General features: G+C 29.7%; 1 pseudogene; it reads right to left on the bottom strand.

Moving 5' to 3' along the window:
• Positions 1 to 8,517: 8,517 nt before the first annotated feature.
• Positions 8,518 to 14,414, bottom strand: LOC129299783 (nucleolar complex-associated protein 2-like; annotated as a pseudogene).
• Between the last annotated feature and the right edge of the window lie 827 nt (positions 14,415 to 15,241).

Consider the following 15,241-nt stretch of genomic DNA (forward strand, 5'->3'; position numbering starts at 1 on the left):
AAACTCTAGTAAACGTACAGTAATGTTTTTATAAATAAGTTATACATTATATAAGAATTTGCCTTAATTGTATTGGAAAAAGAAGTAAGATGATTATTGTATATGAATTTGGCAGTATTATCTGTAATTAAAAAGAATGTGTTATGTGCTTTGATAATACCTTTGACAAGAACCAAAAAATGTGCTGTGGGGTTGAGAGAGAGAGAGAGAGAGAGAGGCAGAATGGAAATAAAGGAAAGAAGGCAGAGACATTCCATGGCACTGAGAAGGTACAAAATTAAATGATGGAAGAACTAAGAAGGAAGCCTTCACGTTTCAAAGTTCAAAGTTTTAAAGCAAGACTCAAACAAGAGGCCACAAAGTACCCTCCCCAAGTACTGGGTTTAGAGTTTGTATTTAAACACATGCTCTTATATATGTGTCACGTTTTGACTTCAACTTTGACCTTTTGTACTAATTCATGTTTGCACCTCCGTCATGGATCATGTATGTTAAAAATGAGGAACAACTGCTAAGAAAAAATGGATAATAAAGAGTAGAAGATATCATATCTTAATTCAATTACAATCTCAACTCTTTAAACCCGAGTTTATGTAATCTTTTATTTTAGGAAAAATTAATTTGTAATTTTTTTAGTTTTCTTCAATTTTTAATTAAGTCATTGTAATTTATTTTAATTTAATTAAGCCTGTATAGTTTAATTAATTAAATATATTAGTCCTTACAGATTAAAATTATTAATGAATGATTAATTTTTTTCAAAACAAAAACACTTTTAAAATTTATAGAAAAATTGATTTAATATATTTTTTACACTTTTATTGATTTTTAATAAAAATTCTATATATATGAAAGTTATTTAGAAACATAAAGTAATTATATAAATTTTGAATTATAAAAATTATATGATTAATTCTAAAGTTATATACTCTTTTAATAAAAAATAAAAAGTTCTTGATTTCATTTTTGAAAGAAAAAATGCAAGGATTTTAATCCTTAGAGATTAACATTTAATTGATTAAATTATAAAAGCTTAATTAAAACAAAATAAACTATAATGACTTAATTTAAAATTGAGAAAAATTAAAAGGACCTACATATTAATATTTTCTTTATTTTATGATATATTAATAATTACGAAACTTAACTTGATTTAACATGAGACTTTCCATTTCAATTCAAATCTAGAATGTTTGAACAACCTAACATTGTATGCTACACATAAGTTGAAATATTAGTCGTAATTTGTTATAAATTTAATATTTTATATTATATTAATGTCTTTATACAGCAGTTGATTTGCTGGTCTCAATCATATTAATAGTGACGTGTTAAATAATAACTTACTTTTACAATTAAATCTATTGATTGTACACATTAACTTATCCATCCTTTAAATGAAGCAATTTACTATTTGTTTCGTACAATTATATACCTAGGACCTAATCTTAACATGTCAATTTTGAGAATTGTTGAGCTAATTCAGATTAACTCTTTTAATGTGATTCTTTTTTCCTTTTGAATTGACATGCTTTTCTTTCAAAATTACAGTTTGGCAGAAGGTAGTAAGAAAAGATGGCACTTATGTCTCAAAAGATCAATTATTGATCCAAGTCTTTAAAAAAATTATTAAAAGGAATTGCAAATATTGAGTCATATATAGTTGTAAATCTGGCATTTAGTTCTATCATCCTCAGGAATTTACAATTGAGCATATTATATTTTCAACTATTTAAATTAATATATCCTGCTTTTTTTTATAATTTTTTTAGATGTGACTGCTGTTAAATTACACTTTTCTGAACCTAATTATCATTTCCTCAAATAACAAGTGTGATATTTTTGTTATAAATAGTTTATATTAAACTTGCAAGTTTAAATAAATTCGTGATGAGAATGTAAAGTTGGGTTATAAATTCATAAAAGTTTACTTTTATTAATAAATAGCCATTAAAATTTAAAACTATATAATTAAATAATTAAAATATAAAATATGATTATAATTTAATTTAAATATGCTTTAAATATAAATCAATGAAATTAAATCAGTCTACAGTCTAGAAAATCATACTCAATATAAAAATTTCAAAATATGATAACCAAGTTTTGATATTTCTTATTTTCTTTTGTATTAATATTAATTTTTTCTTTTTGAGTTTTATTTTTCTTTAAATCAAGAATTGCAGTTTTATTTTTGCTTTTTCAGTTTAAATTAATATATCTAACTTGCTTAATTTAGTAAAAATCGATGGATTTAATAATTTAATAAAGTTTATATATAGTCATCATTTAAAGTAAATTGATCTGATTTTACAAATTAAAAATATAAAAATGATAAACTAAAAGAATTAACTTGCTGATTTAATTGAGTTTAAATTTAATCTGAATTTATGAATAAATTAACATAATTTTATAAATTAAAAATGTAAAAATAATATATTTTAAAGTTAACTTAACTCGACATGTTACTTTTGTCAAAGAAAATAGTTTAAAAGTCAATCCAACCAGCTTTGGTCAAAGCAAAAAAGAAAATGATTTTGCTTGTTGGGTGTATTTAAATGGTTTAGTGTTTGTTTGGCAGAAATTCCTCGACAGTGATTTTCATCATAAATAATTCACAAGATGTGAACTTTGCTAAGGTGGAATTTTAATTTATCATTCATATCACACAAAATATGCACCACTAGCTCGTACTATTTTAAATATAATAGCTAAGCATATAAAGTCAATTAATTGTGGTTGGGCACGTGTAATTACGAAAGGACTGAACAAAACGACATATCATAATCGCCTACTGCGAACTTCTTTATCATTTATGTCACCTGCCTCCCTGTGTACAGTATAATAAATTAAAAAAATTACATATAAGGACCCTAGAATGAAAAAAATTATAGATATAAACCTTATAATTATAGTAATTATTTCAAAAAGTATTAAAATTATTATAAATTTTCTCGGACTTGCTAATAAAGATTAATAACTTAACCAATGGCATTTAGTTCAACTGGTCGGTAGAACTAGATTAATTTATTTTAAAATCTCGAGCATAAGTTCCAAAATATAAAGTTATGTTAAATAAAAATATCTAAAATATTGTTAAAATATTCATAATAGCATGGTTGTTAATAACGATTCCCGTAATGGGAAACAAGATTCACAATCCAAGGGAGATATGCTCATGTAGGCAAATAATTTAAGAAAATATGAATTAATATGCGTGGAATTTACATAATTTCGAGCTCATTATATTTTTTATCTAATGTTATATTCATTTATTAATTTCGCTAAATAAACAATCAAATGATTTTTTTTGCTTTTAAATATCAAATCACCGCATATATATAGATATTATATTGAACCTTGAATGGAGTCGAGAAAGAAAACAAGAATGATAAAGCTCTCCCAACCATTATTTACATGTCCAAAGCTTATTTAAACCATATGTTTAATATTATATATATATATATATATTTATTTATTTATTTATTTATTTATTTATTTGTTATGATAATTAAGTAATGCGGGGTTCAAAGGTGAGTGGGGCTAAGAATGATTTCCTTAAAAGTTGTGTAGTTGAAAGCGGTGGTATGTTATGTAAGTTATGACTGACATATCACAAAACAGTTTAACAAGGCGTGAAAAGGGCTCTAGGTTGTTTTTCGGGGAAAATACTAAAAATAAAAACAAGTCTCTAGTTCTCTATGTCGCTTAATACTTTTTCATGTAGGATATATGCTCTTTTTAATTTACATATTCACCCTTGTTAGGTTATGCTTTTCTTCTTTTTTTTTCCTTGCCTGAATACCTTGGTAATGATGGATTGAAGCTCCATGAAGATGTGACTTGTCTTGCTCTGATGTCCAATGATCCATTACCCAAACAGCGTTACATTCTAGAGCTTGTGGATGTCGTCAATAGATGAGAAGGAGGTCAGAGTCCATGCTGATGACCCAATCAATTAGAGTTAGAAATGTGAATCGGTTTAGTTTATATTCCAAATTCTACAATCAATACATAGGTCAAGGATGTCATAATGTTATACTATTTTAAAAAAATGTCGGAGTGACATTATGCCAATACTAAATGTTCCTGCATGAAACTTTTGAGAATAAATTTGTACATTAATCTTATTGATTATAATAAACAAATGATTTTGGACCTTTGTCTTAAATGCAATATTTTATAAGAAAATAGTTCTTTTTTTTTTGGTATTTGGTCATATTTTAAAATCACTTGAAAATGCTATATATTCCTTCACTCTCATGAAATTCTATTTTCATTATCATGGGAAGAGTTAGAAATGTTAGATTAACATATTGTGGTAACCCTAAATAGATTCAATTTCTTTTAATAAGCTATTCGCTTGTTTACAATACATGTTAATTTCATTTTATATTAATATATTAATAATTATAAAAATATAATAGGCATATTAGTAGGAATATCAATATTATTGCACATGATATATGGAATTTATATATCACATTATTTATAAGCAATGAATAGTATCATGAACTTTACATAATCATTATTTATTTTTTTCCCATAAAGTTCATGCTTTTGATTGCATTTTTATTCTTTTAATATTTTCTCACATATTTAAACATGATCATTTGAATTTTAAAATACAAATTTTTTTAAAGAAATAATTACAATCTCTTTTGACCGAATTTATCAAAGGACCCTAAATCTTATAGAAGAAGATGGAATCATTGCTCATCATGCCAACATATCTTTGACTACAGTTCTATGTTACGCAAACTACATATTTATATATATAAAACCTCCAAAAGCCACTTTAGAGAAGTTCATGAAATGAAGTGAAAGTGTGATTGATTAAAAATTGAAATCTATATTATATATAATATAAACTACTTTTTCCTCTGGTAGATGCGACAAAAGATAATGAACATCCTTTTCTCTTCATTCAGTTTGGAATCATCATGCTTCACCATACCCTCCCCGAAGAGAATGAGATATATTTTTGGCGAAAACATAAAAATAAAAAAGAAATGAGAAATACTATTTGCGTTTAGTTATCGTACTATATAAAAGAATTATTTGTTTTAACACCTATTTTGCATTTGACCATATTAAGTAATATAAATTCAAATCTCCTATTATCTCTATACTAAATTCAAATTATTAGATTCTTCTATTGCATCTTAGAATTTTATTATTTTTCAGAGAATTTTATAGTTTAGATTTATCTTATCTTAATGTCTCTACATATTATGCGTGTCCTTGAAATATTATGTATTATGAACTATCATTTTTTGGTCGTGCATGGGTATATTCCTAAATAGGAGATAATATTATTTAAAATATGGTCGAACACTAAATCTATAAGCCCTTATAATTTTACATGATTTTAATTACTTTATTTTATTTTAATCAAATTCTTATAATTTATTCAATTAAATACATTAGTCCTTATTGTTAAAATTATTTAATCTTTTCTTCTTAAGAATTAAAATTAAATTACTTCTATATGTTTATTAAAAGATTATATAATTTTAGAATTAATTTCAAAATTTATATAAGGGTAAAAATATATTTTTGCTTTTAAAGTTTTTTTTAAGGAGTACCCAACACTCTCAATTATTTTTTAGAGTAATTTTGACCTTAAATAAAGTATTTTTACTGTTGTCATCAAATTTTCAACTTTAATCATTAGAAATATTAATTGACACTTTAACGTTGACTGTTAGAAAATTTAATAAAAGGGCAAAAATGCTCTTTAACTAATAGTTTAACATGTTGGTTACTCTTTGAAGAATATTTGAGAGGCAAAAATATATCTTTATCCTTTATATAATTAGATTATGTTTTTTAAATAATTTTTTATATGTAAATTTTTTATAAAAATTAATAAAAATGTAAGCATTATATTAAATCAATTTTTTAGCTAAAGGTATTAAATCAAATTTTCTATAAACTTTTAAAATTTTTTATTTTAAAGAAGTCAATATATTAATAATTTTAAATTTTATGAACTTAATTTTAAATTAAAAAATTATACCCATGAATTAATTTTCCCTTCTATTTAATTAGGACGGAAATATAACCTATACTCTGACCAATTTATTTTTCTTGAATAGAAACTGAATACCATTGACCAATTTATCAATGTCAAAAAAAAAAAGGCTAAGCGATTATGATTAAAACAGCAAGGATTTAATCTCACACACACACACAGAGACACACATTTAAATAGTATAATAAAAATATACAATCTAAAACAAAACAAATTATATCAATAAATAAAATATCAAATTCATAACCAAGTTATATTATTCACAAATAAATCTAATTAAAATCACTTATTGGCTTACTCTTTACAATATGCAAGAGTCTCCTAGTTATAGTAACCAGAATCTTTTTTCCCAAAGCAATAACCAAAATTAAACGAAATTCCAGAAAACGATAATTGAAATCTGTTCATCAAGTGATACCTGCGGAATCATTATCTGCATATAGCTAGTAAACATAAACAAACATACAAATTAAGAAATAGACAAGCTAAAGCATATAGCTAGGTAGGTAGTTACAGAAAGTGGACTAGAATTGTTGTTAGCTATAATTACATATAGATTAGGCCAACGTAGGTGACTAATGAACATGTATAGTTTGAAAGATTCTCAAACTCTGTTTCTAGGGTTTATATATTATATGAACTAGAGGTGGTGGTGGTGGAGGGAATCATGTAGAGGCACCGGAAAAGAGTGTGAGTGTCTAGTTCTGGAGAGACATGGACTTAGTTATGAGTTCCAAACTGAATAATCTATAATTAATATCTCTATAATTATTAATTAATAATAATATTATTATCACTGGTCACTAGTCTTGAGAAAGGTAATTCAAGTTCCTATGAAAACTTGGTGATCGAGCTTTTTCTTAGGGTTTGATGGTTTAGATTGTGTCACGAGAGGTAGCTAATTATTATGGGGTCAACATATCTACATGCATGCATTATGTAGATGCTTCCTCCTCCACCTTTGCGGCGGCGGCGGCGACCGCCGCTAGGCACTAGTGGGGCCTGAAACTCTCAGTTTGGTATGAAGTAGGTGTGTGAGATTTAGTCATTTAGATTCTATATAATCATCACCCATATCAATTGTGATATTTATATTCTTTGAACTTAATTCTGATACATACATATTTTAAAGTTTGAATATAATTTTTTAAGGGACTTGTTTTTTTTAGCCAATTTTAAACTGACGTGGTTCATAATCCAATTCAATCTAAATTAGTTAAAAGTTCAATTAATATACGTAGCTTTTGAAAAACGGCTGGTATATTTAAATACAACAATGAGACAATATTATAATAAATTGATAAGGTTATATTCCCTCTGATTTCTATTAAAAAGTATCTTTAACTACCTCTCACTGGATTTAAGAAAGAGTAGTTATATCATTAATTTTGTTTTTTTTACCAGAATATCATTAATTTTGTTCAAAAAATAGAATAAACTTTTAGTTTTACCATTATTTCAAAAAATTAAATTTACATTATATTTCCTCTCATAGTTAACGAGTTTGAATGGAAATAATATTAAAAAATATAATTAATACTTCATCAAGTACCTTATATTTAGAACAAATTTATTAGATTGTATTTAATATTTGATCATATCTTAAATTGAATTGTATCCAATAAGATGACACCTACAAAGAATCAAAAAGTTTTATCTATAAAGTCATTTTTTAATTAAAATATCTTCTCAATTTAAAGGATTTGAGAAGATATCTATAAAGGATTTGAGTTGTGGAAATGTATGTTTTATAATTATATATGCTCTAATTAACATGTAAGTTCGATCACACACTTGCGCGCGCGCGCGCGGAGGGAGAGAGAGAGAGAGAGAGAGAGAGAGAGATTTCATTGGAAGAATTATATCCAACTCTCTCTCAAGAGAATTAATCACAAATAAAGGTCAACAATAAATCCTGTTTGAAAAAAATAAGTCATGTTCTCATTTTAAACTTATTTTACATTAGTCCTTATTTGTAATTAATTTCTTTGGGAAGTGATTGGATGTGATTTTTCTTTTTTTATTTGTTAGAGAGAGCTGGAAAGTAGGGGGACGGAGTAAAATATACTACTATTTATTTAAGTGTGGTATTCCATTTTTTTAATATTTTATTCAATTAATTTTGAGATTAAACCAAGAATAATTTATAGAAAATCAAGACAAAAAGAACTTAAACTTACTGCAAATTCCTCTTATATGCTCTCTAGTAAACATAATGAACAACAGTCACACAAACTATGATATGATCAACGTGAATGAATTGAAGCGCATGATGAAATTTCTAAATTCTATGGGAAAACCTGTTTTATAGAAAGAAGTAAAAGCGATAGGTCCAAATGGCGTTAGGTCGCACTTTAATCCAAAAGAGAGCCTTTAAAAGTTGGGCCAAGCTTCTCAATTTTACTTTGGACATACTATAACAACCCAAATGTCAAGAGTCGAGACATTTATTTGCGTTAAAGGCTGCAAAAAAAAAAAAATGTTAAAGAATGTTATGGCAAAATAAAAAAGGTCTAAGACTGTTAAAATGGTTCGCCAAAAAAAAAAAACCGTTGACACTAAAAAGCTACATATATTTTCAAAATTAAAGTAACTGTGAGAAATTATAGTGAAATTGATCCATATTTTAGAAAATTTCATTCGTATTAAGTAATATTTAATATTATATATTTAGCTCTTTTATTGAAATAGATTGAATCTAATTGAACAGTGGCAATTTGACAAGTCACCACATTTTCTAACAAGCTGGTTCTTCCAGTTCCAGGGATATCAGAATGCTTCAAGTTAATTAATATAATTTACTTAAATTTTATTTTTCTTCATATACAGGTGAGATCCGTGATCCGAGAGGAGCATGAGGCTAATCATCAATGGTATAGTAAACAAGTTGAGATTTGCATTGAAGAGTTTCTTTCATTGCCTGTGAGAGTAATGAAAATCAAAATTTGTGAATGCAAGAAAATAGAAATCTAAAAGTGCATAGCTATTTGAAGGATGATTCCAATGCTAATTGGAAGACACGAATAACTAAGAATTTGAGTACAGGGATTGTTCTACACATTAAATTGTTAGACCGAAGTACAAGGTATCCAAAAATTCTTGAATTGTGTAAATGCTTGTGAATGCACGCCATGTTTATTAATTAGAGAGTTGAGGCAAAAAATGGAGTCGTACTTGGAGCATTTTCCAGGTAAGCAGGGCGAGCTGAAGACAGAAGCACCTTCCTCCTCCTTTCTTGCACCATCATCTTCATCACTTTCTGATATTTTACTCCAAAAAACAGAGGACTCTTCCCCAACAAGAACACTGGAAATTCTTATTATGTTAGGAAGCTCTTATAAACACAGTTACATGTTGAGTGACTGAGCAGGACTGAAAACCTGGAATCTGTCAATGAAGCATTTTTTTGCTGTGCTCTCCGTTGGAGAGTTACAACGCACTTTGATAGAGGGCTAACTGCAGCCTCCTTCTCATCCTAAGAGAATTTACACTTGTTAATGCCCCAACACAGATTGCATTAAATCACCGGAAAAGTTGTATTACTTCAAGTACACTAAAATTGAGCGTTCAAAGAAAATGGTATGTAGGGTAATGACTGTGGCAGATGAGAATTTTGCTAGATTTAAAAAGAGATCCGTTTCATTTAGTTCATGCAATTTCAAGAGAACAGAATATAGAACACTCAACAATCACCGAGTGAACAACAGTAATAGAGTAAATAAATTGATGAACTAAAGAGGTAAGAAAACACAACTGAAGAAAACAAATGAAACTCAAGGGCCGCAAAAGCAAAGAAAGGCAAACCTAAAGAAAGGATGCTGCTGCAGGGTCATTAGGTAAAAAGGAAACTGACATACGCCTTCCACTCACAAAGTCAGAATTGGCCTCAATCTGGCTGTGGAGAAACAAAAAATTAGAGACACGTTACTCAGGCTCAGATGAATGCAGATTTATACATGCAAGCACATCTGTAAATTATCATTGGCATTTTACGACAAATTTCACAGAGGTACCTGGCGAATAAGCAACCTCATTTCTTTCCGAAACCTCTCAGCTCTTGTCAATTTGCAAAAACTGAGATACCTCACAAGTGGAATAAAAGACAATTCGATGAATGCAACAGAATGACTCCATTGTGCTAAGTGTTCAGCAAGCTCTTCAACTACAGAAGAAACACATGCCTCTTGAAATGCTCCAGTCTTCAGGCTTGGCTTGCTAACCTGATACATTTAGAGATCTCGAAAGTTAGGCGGAGATGACAAGGATCAGACCCAGGGGGGAAATTGCTAAAGGAAAAAATAGTGCTTGTCAGTACCTTCAGCATGCTTCGCAAGTCAACAGCTTTGCCAATACCTCCTGTCGGGGGTCTACTTAATTCTTTCATCTCCGGCATGTACAAAAGAAGCATGGACACTGGGATAAAAGAATTTGTCGAAGCTGTAATGCGGTTCAGCATTCTGATTTATCTCAATCTAAAGGGAAAATATCTGGCTGTGGGAACGAGACGAGCTACTCCAGATATTATTTGGGTCAGTGGATTTGCAAGTTGCTTTAAGTGAGACTGAGTTGTAGGTGTTGGAATTCTTATATTAGTTGTGCTTGAAAATAGCATACTCCACCAAAATAGTCATTTAATTAGATACTTCTTAAAATTATATGTTTATAATTTATTTTCTAATCTTTAAACATGAGCCTTTCTTTTCTTTTCTAAGGTTTATTCAATTTCTTCTTCTGCTTCTTCTTCCTCTTCTCTCTTTCTTTTCTTTTTTTTAAATCTCTTGTTTTTTTTTCATCTTTCATCTTTTTCTTTTTTTTCTCATTTTTTTATCCCTAATCAAATGACTCATGATACCAAGTTAAAATTCTTATATTAACTGTGCTTAAAAATAGTATACTTTATCAAAATAGTTTAAGTCATTTGATTAGATACTTCTTAAATTTATATATTTATGATTGATCTGTTAATATTACGTGGGACTTTCTTTTATCTCCTAATAGTAGGCACAATTAGCACCAGTCTAGAGTTCAAGACAGTTCATAAATTTCCACTCATACACCTTGCGGAATGCTTCCTAAAGAATAAATTCAGGTGACATGCAAAATGAGTACCGCTAATATATCAAGGTAAAACATGTTCTGGCATTTTGTTTACGAATTACTTATCACAGTCAGTTACTCAACAAAATTTTGTGTTTTGATACAGAGAAATAGCAGAAGATTGCAGCCTTGACCCAAATTTCATTCAAGATTCAAGAATTAGAAGGTGCTGAAAGGAGTACAGCAGGCAATATATGAAAAATGATACCGAGAAAGAGATCAGATGTCATTACTCAAAATCAAAAACTGACTAGCTGGAAAAATTCCAGAAATGAAGGATCATGAGACTCATCACACGGTGCCATAGAAAAATAACTTGAAATAGGCAAATAAACGTTTAAAGTACCTTGGTCTTTATATTTAGGGCGTCTCTTAAAATTATAGCCAACTGCCGGATAAAAACTAAGGCATGTTGATAAGCAGTTGCAAGGTCCACACCTAAAAGTTCAATGACACAGTTCCGAAGAAAATGGATATGCTGAAGTTTTCACTTCATTTACAAATTGGCAGTTCAAAACATAGGCTTTGTATATTTCTCTGAAGCAATCCCAATGCGGCTGCATAAATCCCTCAAGAATAGAAATGAAACAATTGGAAGGGCACTGCCCCCAGCCCCCCAGAAATGAAGGGCTACCTGGTAGATCATCAGGAAAACAAGTCCTTAAATTAATAATGGGTGAGAAATATTACATCAAATGCCCATGGCAAATAGTGTCACATTGTCAACACATGCACCTTAAGAGAATCATATATTTACAAGGAAAAGGGAATATATGTAACAGTGTATTCATGATTATAATATTATACTTTATCTTGCTTATGTAAAGAAACAATGTGCCATAAAATCCAAGGCAAATAACCCCCAAACAAACTCATTGAAAATTACATGTATAATAAAAAGGAAGGACTTTCTCTATTCAAATAATAAAGATCAGTTTAGGGTGTTGATTGCATGCATATGACGTATCTAATATAAGAGAATGTTTAGTAACAAAAACTCGCTTTCTTGTCAGCATGGCCCTTCGAAGATGAAGCCAAATAGTCAAAAAATCTCGCCTCAATCAAAATGGTCCCTCTGTTGGAGCACATGTTGTCTTCAATTAATGACATGGACTTGCCCTAGTGTCTAGTGGCATTTCCCCCAAAGATGATTTCATTTAAGCAAATACTACAAAGTCAAACACTCAAAACTGCGCCATTTTGGGAAGCAATTTTGCACAAACATTGTCATTTTGAGAGAAAATACCACTTCCAGAAGTCTAGGTCGTGAGTTAATAACTTGGGCTACTGTACATTAAGTGATTGCTTCATGAAGGGACCTTTTGATCAGGAGTAAATCCTTTGAGGACCAAATTGAAAGTAATCTTTGAGGTACACATGAGTAGTTTTCTTGACTCTATGATAATATTACTTACTTTGGAGCACCTAAGTGTACCACAATCAATTTGCATGCGCAAAACTTATACAATTTGACTTCACAGAACCATTGCAATAATATTGAATGGTTATTTGAAAGAAAACAATAAAGAACAATGAATAAACTGGCAATGCCCAGTTAATACCTTAATGTATTTCGTTAAAAGGATAGGGAAAGCAGCCAAAAACAAAGAAGAATATTTAAGCCGGTGTAAAGTAAATGATATCATTTCTGTGTCAGTCATGTGGTTCAAAACATGGAGGGCATTTCCAAGGCAGGACTTCACTAAATGGCTGTGGTTCTTCCATAGCTTTGTTGCCATCAGATCTTTTACAGTTTCTTTATTTCCACAGGAAGAAGGAAGCTTCAACAAATTTCTGAGTATTCCATCCATTTCATTAAGTACGAATAGCATTATTTTGTTGAACACACCACTGGACATGATGCTAAGTTTTGTTGTTGACTCTCCCCCTCCATCGTCACCATAGTGGCATGTAGTCCTAAAAGCTTTCAGCAGAGATCGAACTGGACTTAAGCTCCCATTGTCTTGGACCAATTTGCACCATGCATCAACCTCAGTGGTGGTTAAGACTTTCTTCAAAAGTCCTTGCTCCTTTCCTGGAAAACCAAGATTGTTGGCTTTCTCATCTAGCTGTAGATCCCATCTCCCAAGTCAGTATCAAATTCTTTCTGGAGAAATAAGGAAAATCTTGATATATTTCCAACATTAAAACCACATAAGAAATTAATATACAGCTGAAAATCATGTGATTAACAGCATTGGCCAATCAATCATGTCATTGTAGGCCTTTTTTTTCCATAATTTTAATGGTTAAGTTTTTTATTTATTGTATTTTCGGGCTTAGGGCTTTTAATAGAGCTCAGCTGTCCCAATTTCAAGCCTACACCTAGGAAAACCATTGTGGCAGATTCTAATCTCACATGGGTGAAGTTCCACTCCGCATCATCAATTGGAATTATCTACCTAATTAATATGTATATTAAATTTCATGAGAGATTGACACAGTTTTACGTTGGCGGTAAATGTGTATTAAATGGGCGTTTTAAAAATTAGTCATTTGCACTAGGAATTACTCCCATTTGAATATTGATGCTGATGTGCAGTAACCAAATATGGTGTAATTCAACCAGTCACAATTTTTTTTCAGGATGATCAGCTATTAATTTCTATAATTCAAATTTCATTACTGTTTGTTGCTTTAGTTGATATTTTTTTAAATTAATTAGTTGAATAAAGGAAAAAAAATAACTTTCAATATGAATAAGCATGCATTGAAATGCCATTTTTTACTTTGTTCTTGTCTAACTTTGAATTGTATTTTGAGTCAATATCTTCAATAGGTGTTCGCAGAGGTCCCTCCCTCTGTTCTTGGAAATCGCACTTTTTGCATTCTGTTCTAATAGATTGTCAAGGTCCTCCTAGAACTATTATGGATCACTTTCAAGGTGGAAAATCCAAAGGGGAGAAAAAAAAACTAGAAAACATTAAACCTCAAGCGTATAAAAAACACTTTTTTGGCCCAACATATAAAAAACATTACCACTCAGGTGTAGTAATAAACTAATAATTTTAAATTATAAAATATGTAACAGGCCCATATGCATTACAATTCATCATCAAATAGTAGAAGTTTCTTGTCATGCTCTTTCAAGAACTCGTAAAATTCTGAGTGCTGTCATGAAAGCCTGGAGGCACCACATCAGCAGCAATAAGACGAAGAAACAGAAATTTCTAAACCCGTCAAATGTCCCAGTCTCAGTTCTACAACATAGACAATTTACAAAAATGAAAAGAAGTTACTTGTGAATAAAATAGACAATGATTCTTTTCTTCTGATCCATTATATTTGTTTAGGCACGCTGCCTTTTATCTGATCCATTATATTCTTAATATATTTTTATCTTTTTATTACGTCTAAAATTTATTTTTTTTAAAAAATTTAATATTTAATCTTAAAAGAAAATTATAAAAACATATTAAGAATTAAAAAGATTAATATCATAATATTTAATAAAATTTAAATTTTTAAAAATAGTGTTAAAGCATTAGCTTTAAAATACTAACTTGCTTGCAATCTATAAGTATAGATTGTATTGAAAAAAAATTATTAAAATTTAAAAAATAGTATTTCACATGGATACATATCGAAAAAAAATTGATGAGTAACATAATATCAACATATACATGTGTGTGTGAGATAATTTGAAATACAGGCGCTGGGCATAATTTAGTCATAATATTTTGAAATATCAGCAAAGATGAATAATTTGAATGCATCTTGTTTCTCGCTCAGTTGAAGGTACATGTACTTATAACATTTTTTGGGATGGGTGATAACAAAGGCGCCAGTGGTTCGATGCGGAAGATGGCATTCGCATTGAGGGAATGGGGGACCAGGGTTCGATTCCCGACTGGCGCGTCCAAAATTGGAGGGCAGTGATGTTATCCACAGCACAACGTGAGGCTGAGTGTGATGTGATTGATCCTCCCCTACGGGAGCGAACTCATTTCACACTCAGTCTCATCCTGATCCCACTCGGGTTCTTGTGTGATCTTTGGGCCAAGATCCCACTCTGAATCCGGTTGGATTCGAAGATCCACCGCTAAATAATCTGACTGAGCTCTCCCCTGTTATTCTTTTCGTAGGCTTTTCTTCACTATGCTTGCT

This window comes from Prosopis cineraria, unplaced genomic scaffold, assembly GCF_029017545.1.
Source record: "Prosopis cineraria cultivar Desert tree isolate PC_DT_omini unplaced genomic scaffold, ASM2901754v1 PC1297, whole genome shotgun sequence".
Taxonomy (NCBI): domain Eukaryota; kingdom Viridiplantae; phylum Streptophyta; class Magnoliopsida; order Fabales; family Fabaceae; genus Prosopis; species Prosopis cineraria.